The sequence below is a fragment of the Drosophila guanche genome, unplaced genomic scaffold (assembly GCF_900245975.1).
Source record: "Drosophila guanche unplaced genomic scaffold, DGUA_6, whole genome shotgun sequence".
In the NCBI taxonomy this organism is placed as follows: Eukaryota; Metazoa; Arthropoda; class Insecta; order Diptera; family Drosophilidae; genus Drosophila; species Drosophila guanche.
In genome coordinates, this window is record NW_022995775.1 from 189,756 (window position 1) to 198,653 (window position 8,898).

At 50.7% G+C, this 8,898-nt stretch overlaps 1 pseudogene; it reads left to right on the top strand.

Annotated features, from left to right (window-relative positions):
• Window positions 1-8,346: 8,346 nt before the first annotated feature.
• On the top strand, window positions 8,347-8,695 carry LOC117591344 (annotated as a pseudogene).
• Window positions 8,696-8,898: the final 203 nt, after the last annotated feature.

Genomic DNA, 8,898 nt, shown 5'->3' on the forward strand with positions numbered 1-8,898 from the left:
TGCCCCCCTTGGCCCAGAACCCCCCCCCCGGGGCTTTTAAAAAAAGGGGAAAGAGGGAAGGAGGGGAAATTTTATTTCTAGCCCCCCACCCCCCCCCCCCCCCCCCCCAACCCCATACCCCACCGTGCCACATAATTGTGTATTCAAGTAAGAGATATGGGAGTTGAAAGAAGCTCTATCAAGAAGAGACGAAGCGGCGCGACGCGATGTGGCAGTGGCAGTGGTGGAGTGCCAGTGCCTGCCTTAAATTAAGATAATGACATGTGAGGTACCGCCTCCTGGGGTTCTGGGCTCTAAAGGAGTACAAGAAGGTAAAAGGCAGTGTAACTTCAGCTGAGAGCTGGTGCAGGAGAGAAGTGCTTGGTAAATTGCGATAACATAGAAATGGCCTGAATGGTGGCTCACTTTAAAACACTTAACCCTTGACACAGGAGCACGGAACCCAAACCAAAAACACCATCCACAGCCACTGGGGTGGGTTTGGTCTGGCTTGTGGGGTCCTGGGCACGCACTTTTAAAGAGCAACTTGATGGCAAACTGCCAAAGAGTTTGACTTCCTTGATGGCGTGCGGGGACTTTGGCTTTGGAGTTTGTGGGGTTGACGGTTGAGGAGCAGAAATTTAGGACATGCCAATGCGCTGGGCTCTGGGAAATTGAATTTTGTGCCTTGTGAGAGGTGGATTTCAGTGGTGGCTGGAAGCGGGTAGTTGAAATTGCCTGCATCGGCTTACGGGAATCATTATTGTTTTTTCCATCTGAATGCAGGGCTCTAAGGTAACAGCTGAAGTGCTAAATAATGAGCGGCAGTGCAGGGTGAAATTTCGTCTTAAGCTGCATTACTCCTTCAAATATTTTTCTGAGCAGTATTAGGTTAGGTTAGGTTATAGCGGTCGTTACGCTCTAGGCTGGATTTGGCCTGTGCTAATACCGCAGGAAAATCTTCCCTATTCCCTAAGTGTGAGACATCGGGTGACCAGTTATCCCATCCTGACGCAAATATGAAGTTTGCTATATTTCTGGGAAAGATTGTAGATATTTCCGAAGTATCAGTAATAATGGGCGTACGCAAGTGCACAAGAGCAGAATAGGTGCGCCAGGTAACAGGTAACAATTCATTATACGGGGCATCCAGCCAGTTCGCGTGGGCGCCTATTAGCCAGTGTTCCGTAAGGGAGCCACCTACTGTCGGTAAGTCACCTGAATTGCCCCACTATAATGAATTTTCATTTAGCTATTGGCACACAAATATAGTCCTTGTCTTGCAGAAGGGGGACTGTATTACCAAGTCTAGCCAACCCATCAGCCACGCAGATGCCCTTGATGTCTTGGTGTCTCAAACAAATTCGCTGGGCTATCTCATCCGTCTGTGAAGATTTGTTTGGCTCCATGCCAGTTGTATCTGCAAAGGAATAATTGTTTCAATTGGAGTATCTAAGCACTCCTTTGGAACCCATAAGTCAATTTTAGTGGGGAGATTCTGTTTAGGATTGACGAATGGGACATTGAATCTACTGTGGTGTCCATTGGTCTAAATCTCTGAAAAGGATATCCATTTCAGCCTGCTGCTTTCCGGCAAGGTCAAGGCTCTGGAAGCATAGGATGGGGTTTAGTGCCTCATTTGCTGTCGTGCGGAGAGCCCCGCTGATGCACAGGGCAGCAGTTAGCTGTACTTTGCCCAGTTGATTTGTGATGGTGCCTTTTGATAGTGCAGTCCACCACACCTTGACTCTGTAGATCAGTATGGGTCTAACTATTGCTAGATAGATCCATTGGACTATGCATGGGCTCATGAACCAATTAAGACCGATAGACTTTTTGCAAGTGTAGAGGGAAATCGTGACCTTCTTCACTCTTTCTTAAGTATGCAGATCCCCTTTTTATCAATTACACTACACGAAACGATTTTTCCTTAAGGAACCGAAATAAATTCGAAGAGTAAAAATGGAGAAGGAAGCGTTTCCGACCCCATAAAGTATATATATTCTTGATCAGCTTCAATAGCCAAGCCGATCACACAGCCCTCACACAAAAAAAAACAAATATAAGCTGCGGGACGGGGAGGGTTAAAAGTCGGCAGAGGCAAAAGCAGAGGGACGGCAGAGGCAGGGGCCGAGTGAAGCAGAAGCAGAGTGTGAATGACAGAGTGTGAAAAGAACAACAAAAGCTGCGGGACGGGTGGTAATTTGCCACTGCAAATTAATTAATTAATTGTGGCTATAATAATGATCCAATCGGATCCCAATTTGTTGATCTGATAGATATGGCCATTCCCTACGGATTGGCGTTTTTTCTTTTATCTTCAAAATTGTAGATTTGGGAGGTTTTCGCCCTTTTGCGGTGGCGGAAGGGGCGGAGCTAATTTTTGAAATACTCTGGTTTTAGTGTGAGCATACAGCAGTCCGGTGCCAGTCCGGAATGACAAACAAAATGGGGGAATGAAATGAAGGAAAAAATGTATCAAATGTAGAATGTAAACAAATAAGGAAACAGCAAGAATATAATATACAAAATTTGCATTTCAAATGCCCGCAAGGTGTGCAGAAGCATGGTTTCATTTTGTATAAAATAAAGAAAAATACTCCAGTGATTTGTGCAAGAAAATAAAATATATGAAGGAATATATGTAGTATTACTCGTAGAAAGGCCAAGAAGCCGATGTGGTATCCCAGCTGCGTGTCAAGGCAAATGGGTAGCTATGGTTAAGGGTCTGGAGAGAAGAAAAATTATTCGCCGGCAACCTCTGGGAGGAAAGGCATCCGGAGGGAGCTACTCCATATAAAGGAGGGCGGGACATAGAAACACAGTCACGCACTTTGCTTGGCAAGGGGCTGACGAGACACTCAAAATCGTTACCCATCCATGGTGCAAAGTGGGGCAGGAGGTAATGACAAAGGATTAAATATTTTAAATACAAATTAGTTAAAAGAAAACTAATACAATCGGTAATACAATCGCTTATATATTAATTTAACATAACCAGAATTAGTCAAATTTCAGATTTCAAATCTTCTTTCTCTAATAATAAGGATCTCTTAAGTCTCTTAAAATCCCTCACAATTTTCTACAGGTTCTCGTATCACTGTGCAGGTCGCTGCTTTGTTTTCGCATGTAATGGCATTTTAATTGCACGCAACAGCTCAGCCCAAGTGTCTCTCAATTAAAAGTGTCTGCTTGGCTCCTGATCCTGCTGCTGCTGCTGCCATGGCATGGTCTTGCCACACACACTCCCACCGCAATCTTGGGTTGGCGGGTTGCCTGGTGGAAGGAAAATTATGTCAGGCCACATGTCGTAATTTGCGCCGTGGATATTTATTAAGACGCGAGAGAGAGAACCGCAGCAGCAGCGTGTCCTGCAATATAAGCAGTCCAGTCAGAGACACTTTGGCAGAGATATCAAAAATGTCTAAATTTTTAAGATACATTTTAGGCAGTATATAAAAAGTTATAAAAGTTGTGACGCGTTAGAAGCGTCCCACACGTTCCTCCTCGCTTAACTTATTTTTTTGCAGTCTCAATCGGGATAAACCTCTAGATCAGGTCTCGGCACCCATACAGTTTTTTTTTTTGTATTCATTTGTTTATTCCTTCTAATTAATTATCTAGCTTTAATAAAACTTTAAATATAATAATAATAATACTTCTTACACTAGTGGGTATACTCATAATGAGGGCCGTGTTTGCTAGTGGGAGTGGGCGCCCGTCGCGCGCGGTACTGCCGCAAAGCATTGCTTCGCACGCTCGAAGGCTCCTACTCCGTCTCCTGTTTACGACTCCTCTCCAACGCTCTCAGCGTTCGCAAAACGCTCGAGGCGAACTCTGCGGCCGCTTCCCATGTCCTTGGCTCTGCCAGCATAATCGGCACCAAGGTCTCGGAGGAGATCCTGGCGCCTACTACTGTCTCCATGCGGTGACGCTCGTGGTCACACCGGTGGCATTCGAAGAGGACGTGCTGTGCATCCTCCACTATGCCGGTGCCGCACTCTGGGCACCAGTCCTCCGTCTCGTGGCCAAAGCGCTTGAAGTAGCGGCGGAAGCAGCAATGACCGCTAAGCGCTTGGGTGAGGTAAAAATCTACCCGGCCGTGCTTCCTCTCCATCCAGTCTTGCAGCTTCGGTATGAGGGTGTAAGTCCAGCGCCCCTTAGTTGAACTGTCCCACTGGTTCTGCCATCTGCTGATGCTGTTCCTCCTCGCTGCAGCCTTCAGCTCTGCTCTTGTCGCCTCGCTTTCGCCCTGCACGGCTGTATGGATCTCTGCTCTCTCCCTTATTAGCTCCCTGAGTGGGACTTGCCCCGCAATGACCAGCGCTGCTTCGTCCGACACAGTCCGGAACGAGCACGCTATTCTTAGGGCACACAGCCTGTACGTCGCCTCCACACCTCGCATGTAGGTCTTCACCTGAGCGGCTTTCGCCCACGCGGGCGCTGCGTACAGGATCTGCGACGTCACAACACTCGTCAGGAGCTTCCGCGTTGCCTGCTTCGGACCTCTGGTGTTGAGGAGCATCCGTGAGAGCGCTCCTACGGTTCCTTCCTCTGCACGTACTCCAAGTGCTCCTTGAAGGGGAGGCGAGTGTCGATGAGCACCCCGAGGTACTTGATTGCCCTCTGCGAGCGTATCGTGGTGCCAACGACCTGCACACTTGCAGTCTCTACAGCTTTCCGGCTCGATATGAGCATCGCCTCAGTCTTCTGCGCTGCCAGGTCCAATCCGGTGACCGTAAGCCACGACTCGACGGCTGGGACGGCCGCGTTGGCGAGCTCCTCCACTGCGGCGAGGTGCTTGGCCACCACTACTATGGCGACGTCATCCGCAAACCCCACCATGCTGGTGTTGGCTGGCATCGGTAGTCTCAGGACTCCGTCGTACATGGCGTTCCAGAGCAGGGGTCCCAAAACGGAGCCCTGAGGGACTCCGGATGAGACTTTGTATGCCCTGGAACCCATACTGGTCTAGTACGTCAGCACCCTGTCGCTGAAGTAGCTACGCGCTTTCCTCTGTAGGTAACCAGGGATGTTGAACCGCTGTAGGACCTCTAGCGTACGGCTCCAATCTGCGGAGTTGAAGGCGTTCCTTATGTCAAGTGACCACGAGACAGTAGGATTTGGACCCTCCTCTCCATCTGGAACCAGCGCATGCTTCCTCTGCCGTTTTAACCACCTTGGAGATGGCGTCCAGCGTCGACTTCCCCTTCCTGAACCCGTATTGCTCCGGGGATAGGCCGCCTGCTGCTTCGATGGCTGCGCTCAGCCTCGTGGCGATCACCTTCTCGAAGACCTTCCCTATCGTGTCCAGGAGGCAGATGGGCCTGTACGAGGATGCCTCACCCGGCGGCTTGCCCGGCTTGGACAGCAAAAGGAGCCGTTGCCTCTTCCACCTCGATGGGAACGTACCCTCGTGTAGGCATCTGTTGAACAGACCCATGACCTCGCTTGGGATCAGCGCTAGTGCCAGCTTCGTCGCTCGGTTGGGAATCGCGTCCGGCCCCGGTGCCTTCTTGGGGTTCAGGTCACTGCCTGCCCGCAGCACCTCTTCCTCCGTGTCCTCGCAGATGTCGTCCAGGCTGTGCTCTGGGCTCGGGGATGTTGTTATGGGCCGCCCTTGCGGGAACAAGGTCCTAACTATCCCCTCCAGCACTACTGGGTCTGTCGGGGCTCTGCTTCCGGCGTTGATGTTCTTTACCACCATCTTGTAGGCGCCTCCCCAGGGGTCCTCCTCTGCGGCGTCGCACAGCTTGAGGAAGCATTCTCTTTTGCTGTCTCTGATGTCGGTCTTCAACTCCTTCCGCGCGACTTTGTATGCCTCGCACCAAGTCACTAGACGCGGAGTTCCCCTGGCTCGTTGGAGCTGTCTTCTCGCTCTGTGGCAGATTTTTCGGAGCTCGGCGATGTCCTCGTTCCACCAGAAGACTGGGGCATGGTGTTTCCCAAACGCACTTCGCTGGAGCATGCTCTGGTCGCAAGCCGCTTCCACTGCCTCCCCCAGCTGGGTCGCCCACTCGTTGGCTCCACCGGTCTCTGGTGCCGTGTGGGTACGGAGGGCGCTTGCGAAGGCCTGTGTCCTCAGCGTGGCCTGCCGATACGCCTTCCTATTCTGGGTCTGAGTAGGGGCTGCTCTTCCCGGGTCCGGTTCGCCAAACACGCACTCGATGGCCTCGTGGTCGCTAGCGGTGTAGGCGTTGCCGATTTTCCAACTAGCGGTTCTGGCCAACGCGCTGCTGGCGAATGTGAGGTCGATGACTGACCCCATGCCTCCCCTGCTGAACGTTTGTTAGTGTCCTTCGTTGAGCAGAACCATGTCCAAGGTGGCGAAGGCCTCCAGCACCGTGCGTCCTCTAGCGTTGGTTCGGGAGGACCCCCACTCCTGGGCCCAGGCATTGAAGTCGCCCCCGACCACGACGTCGCTTCGTCCTCGCAGGTCTCCGATCAGCTCGTCGATGATGCGGCTGAAGGTCTCCAGCGGGAGGCTGGGCGCCAGGTAGCAACTATAGACCCACATCCAGCCTACTTTACCTCGAACGAACCCATCGGCCGACTTTATGTCGCAGATCTGGGACGTCTCCACTCCGCATGTCCACAACGCAGCTCTGCCCGAGCGATCTGTGGCCCAGTTGCTGCAGCTGGGAGCCCTATAAGGCTCGCTGAGGATTGCCACCTCCGATCCCCGCTCACGCACCGTCTGTTGCAGGAGGTCCTGCGCGGCCCTGCAGTGATTCAGGTTGAGCTGGATCAACCGCATGTCCTGTTGCGTTGACCGACCCTGCTGAACGCGGCCGTGCAGCTTTTGCTGCCGGCCTGGTGCCTGGACTCCTTCTTTCCCGCTGCCGAGCAAATGAAGCATGATGGCTCATTTGTGCAGACTGCGGCTTTGTGCCCCTGCTCGCCGCATTTGATGCAGCAGCCACTCCTATCTGTTGTGCTCCTGCAGCTGCTCGCGATGTGCCTAGGTTCCAGGCATCTGTAGCACCTCGGAAGTCCTTCTCTTTCTCGGATCCTGCAGACAGTCCAGCCGATCCGCACCTGTCCCCGCTGTATTACAGCTTTGCCCAGGGAAACAGGCAAGCTGACTACCGCCGTTTGGGACTCCGCGTAGCCGCGTCGCAGGCTTCTCACCCTGACTCGTCCCTCCTCTATCGCGAACTGGCTCGCGATGGCGGTACATATCTCGCTCTCTGTCGCGAGGGAGTCGAGATCGCGGCGACCACCTTCGATTCCTCTGACAGCGCACGCACTGCCGCTGCGTCGCCAAGTACGCGGGCGATGCTCTCCTTCATGGCCTCAGCGCTCTCTGAGCTGTCTTTTGCCACCTCCAACAGAAGATTGCCGTTGAAGGTGCGGCGTACCCTGGAAACGCAGCTTCCCAGGTCCGACAGCTGGTTGTCCTCCCTCCTGGTCACCATGGCCAATACCTCGCTGTAAGTCTTGCCGCCTGCTTGCACTACGACCGCGTCGGGGCGTGCGCGGTGCGCTATCCTCGTCTTCTTGGCCACCACCCTCCACCCGCTGTCATGGTTTTCATGGCTGTCTCGCTGGCTGGGGGCTTTGTGTGTCGCCTTCTCCTCGTGTGCCTTGATCTGGGCCTTTTTCGGTCACTTCTTGTGTGCGCCTTTGAGACCTGCTGGGCGCATACGCGTGGGAGCCTGCTCCCCAACAGGGCCATCCGACACAACCGGCTGGCTTAGCCCATACAGTGTAGTGCTCTTGTGTGTGTAGCTAAAACACGAAGTTGCCTACGCCAAAACCGGCTTATTGCTTCACACTGGGCGAATCGAAGCTGCAATTATTTCCTGTTGAAACTTTCAAAGGAACACACAAATTTTAAGCAAAAGAATAAAAAACTGAAAAAATATGTGACAAAAATGAATACAATTATTAAACACAACTGCACACAACATAATCGCATATTATGCATTGAGCATTGTCATCTATAATTTGGAAAAAGAAAAGGTTTCGATGTTACTTCTCATCGAGCACGTTTTCTTACAGTGTGGCATTCAATAGTTGCGTAGAGTGATCTTGCTTTGTCGACGGCTGAAGTCAATTTTGGTTCTGTCTTTGTCATGAACGCGAGACAACAGCCGAAGTCGCAGTGCCGAAGACACACGAAGTTGTGCTGATTTTTTTGAATTTGAATTCACAGCGAATGAGTGAGTGTTTTTGCTAGGGTATATTCCTCGCTAATTATTGATTTTATTTCGGTTAAAAATAGCACCAAAATCAAGGCCTTTTGGGTTTGCTATTGGATCAATGTGATTGCTCTGGTGTATTGGACCTGAATACATACATACATATATCCACTGAATCTTGATCCCACCAGTCCGGCATATTTCACTGATCTCTACAAAGTCTATGCCATCGATATTCTTCAATATTGATCACCTGATAGTGGCACAAACAACGCGTCTGCTGCATTTTGTGTATCCATTGGAATTTGGTTGGATTTATACTGGATTTACTTTAGTTTATTATGTCATGGGTGGATTGGATCTGTAAGAAGCTACATAAATAAATATTTGTAAATAGTTTTTATTACAGCAAAGGACGTCGCTATATCTAAAACGTTTTGAACTACACCAAGCCAAGGGAGGCCCTGCTGACCATTGGGCTAATTAGTGCATCATCGGTGTTCGTGTCTACCCTACAATATGTAGTCTATCGGTTGAGAACATTCCTAGCCCGTAAGCTAGGAAAACGTTAGTGATCCCAGAGCTGCTTTTCGCCAGCACCACCAATACATAATTGCATTAAAGTGAAGCGTGCCAAAACTTTAAAAACACTGTTCAAAATACCCCCACACTCAAGGAAAAAACATAAAAAAAGATTAGACTGCAGGCAGAAGAAGAAAAGATATGAAAACAAAATTTTGCTTATTGGTTCTCTGATATGTCGTTCTTGTTATGT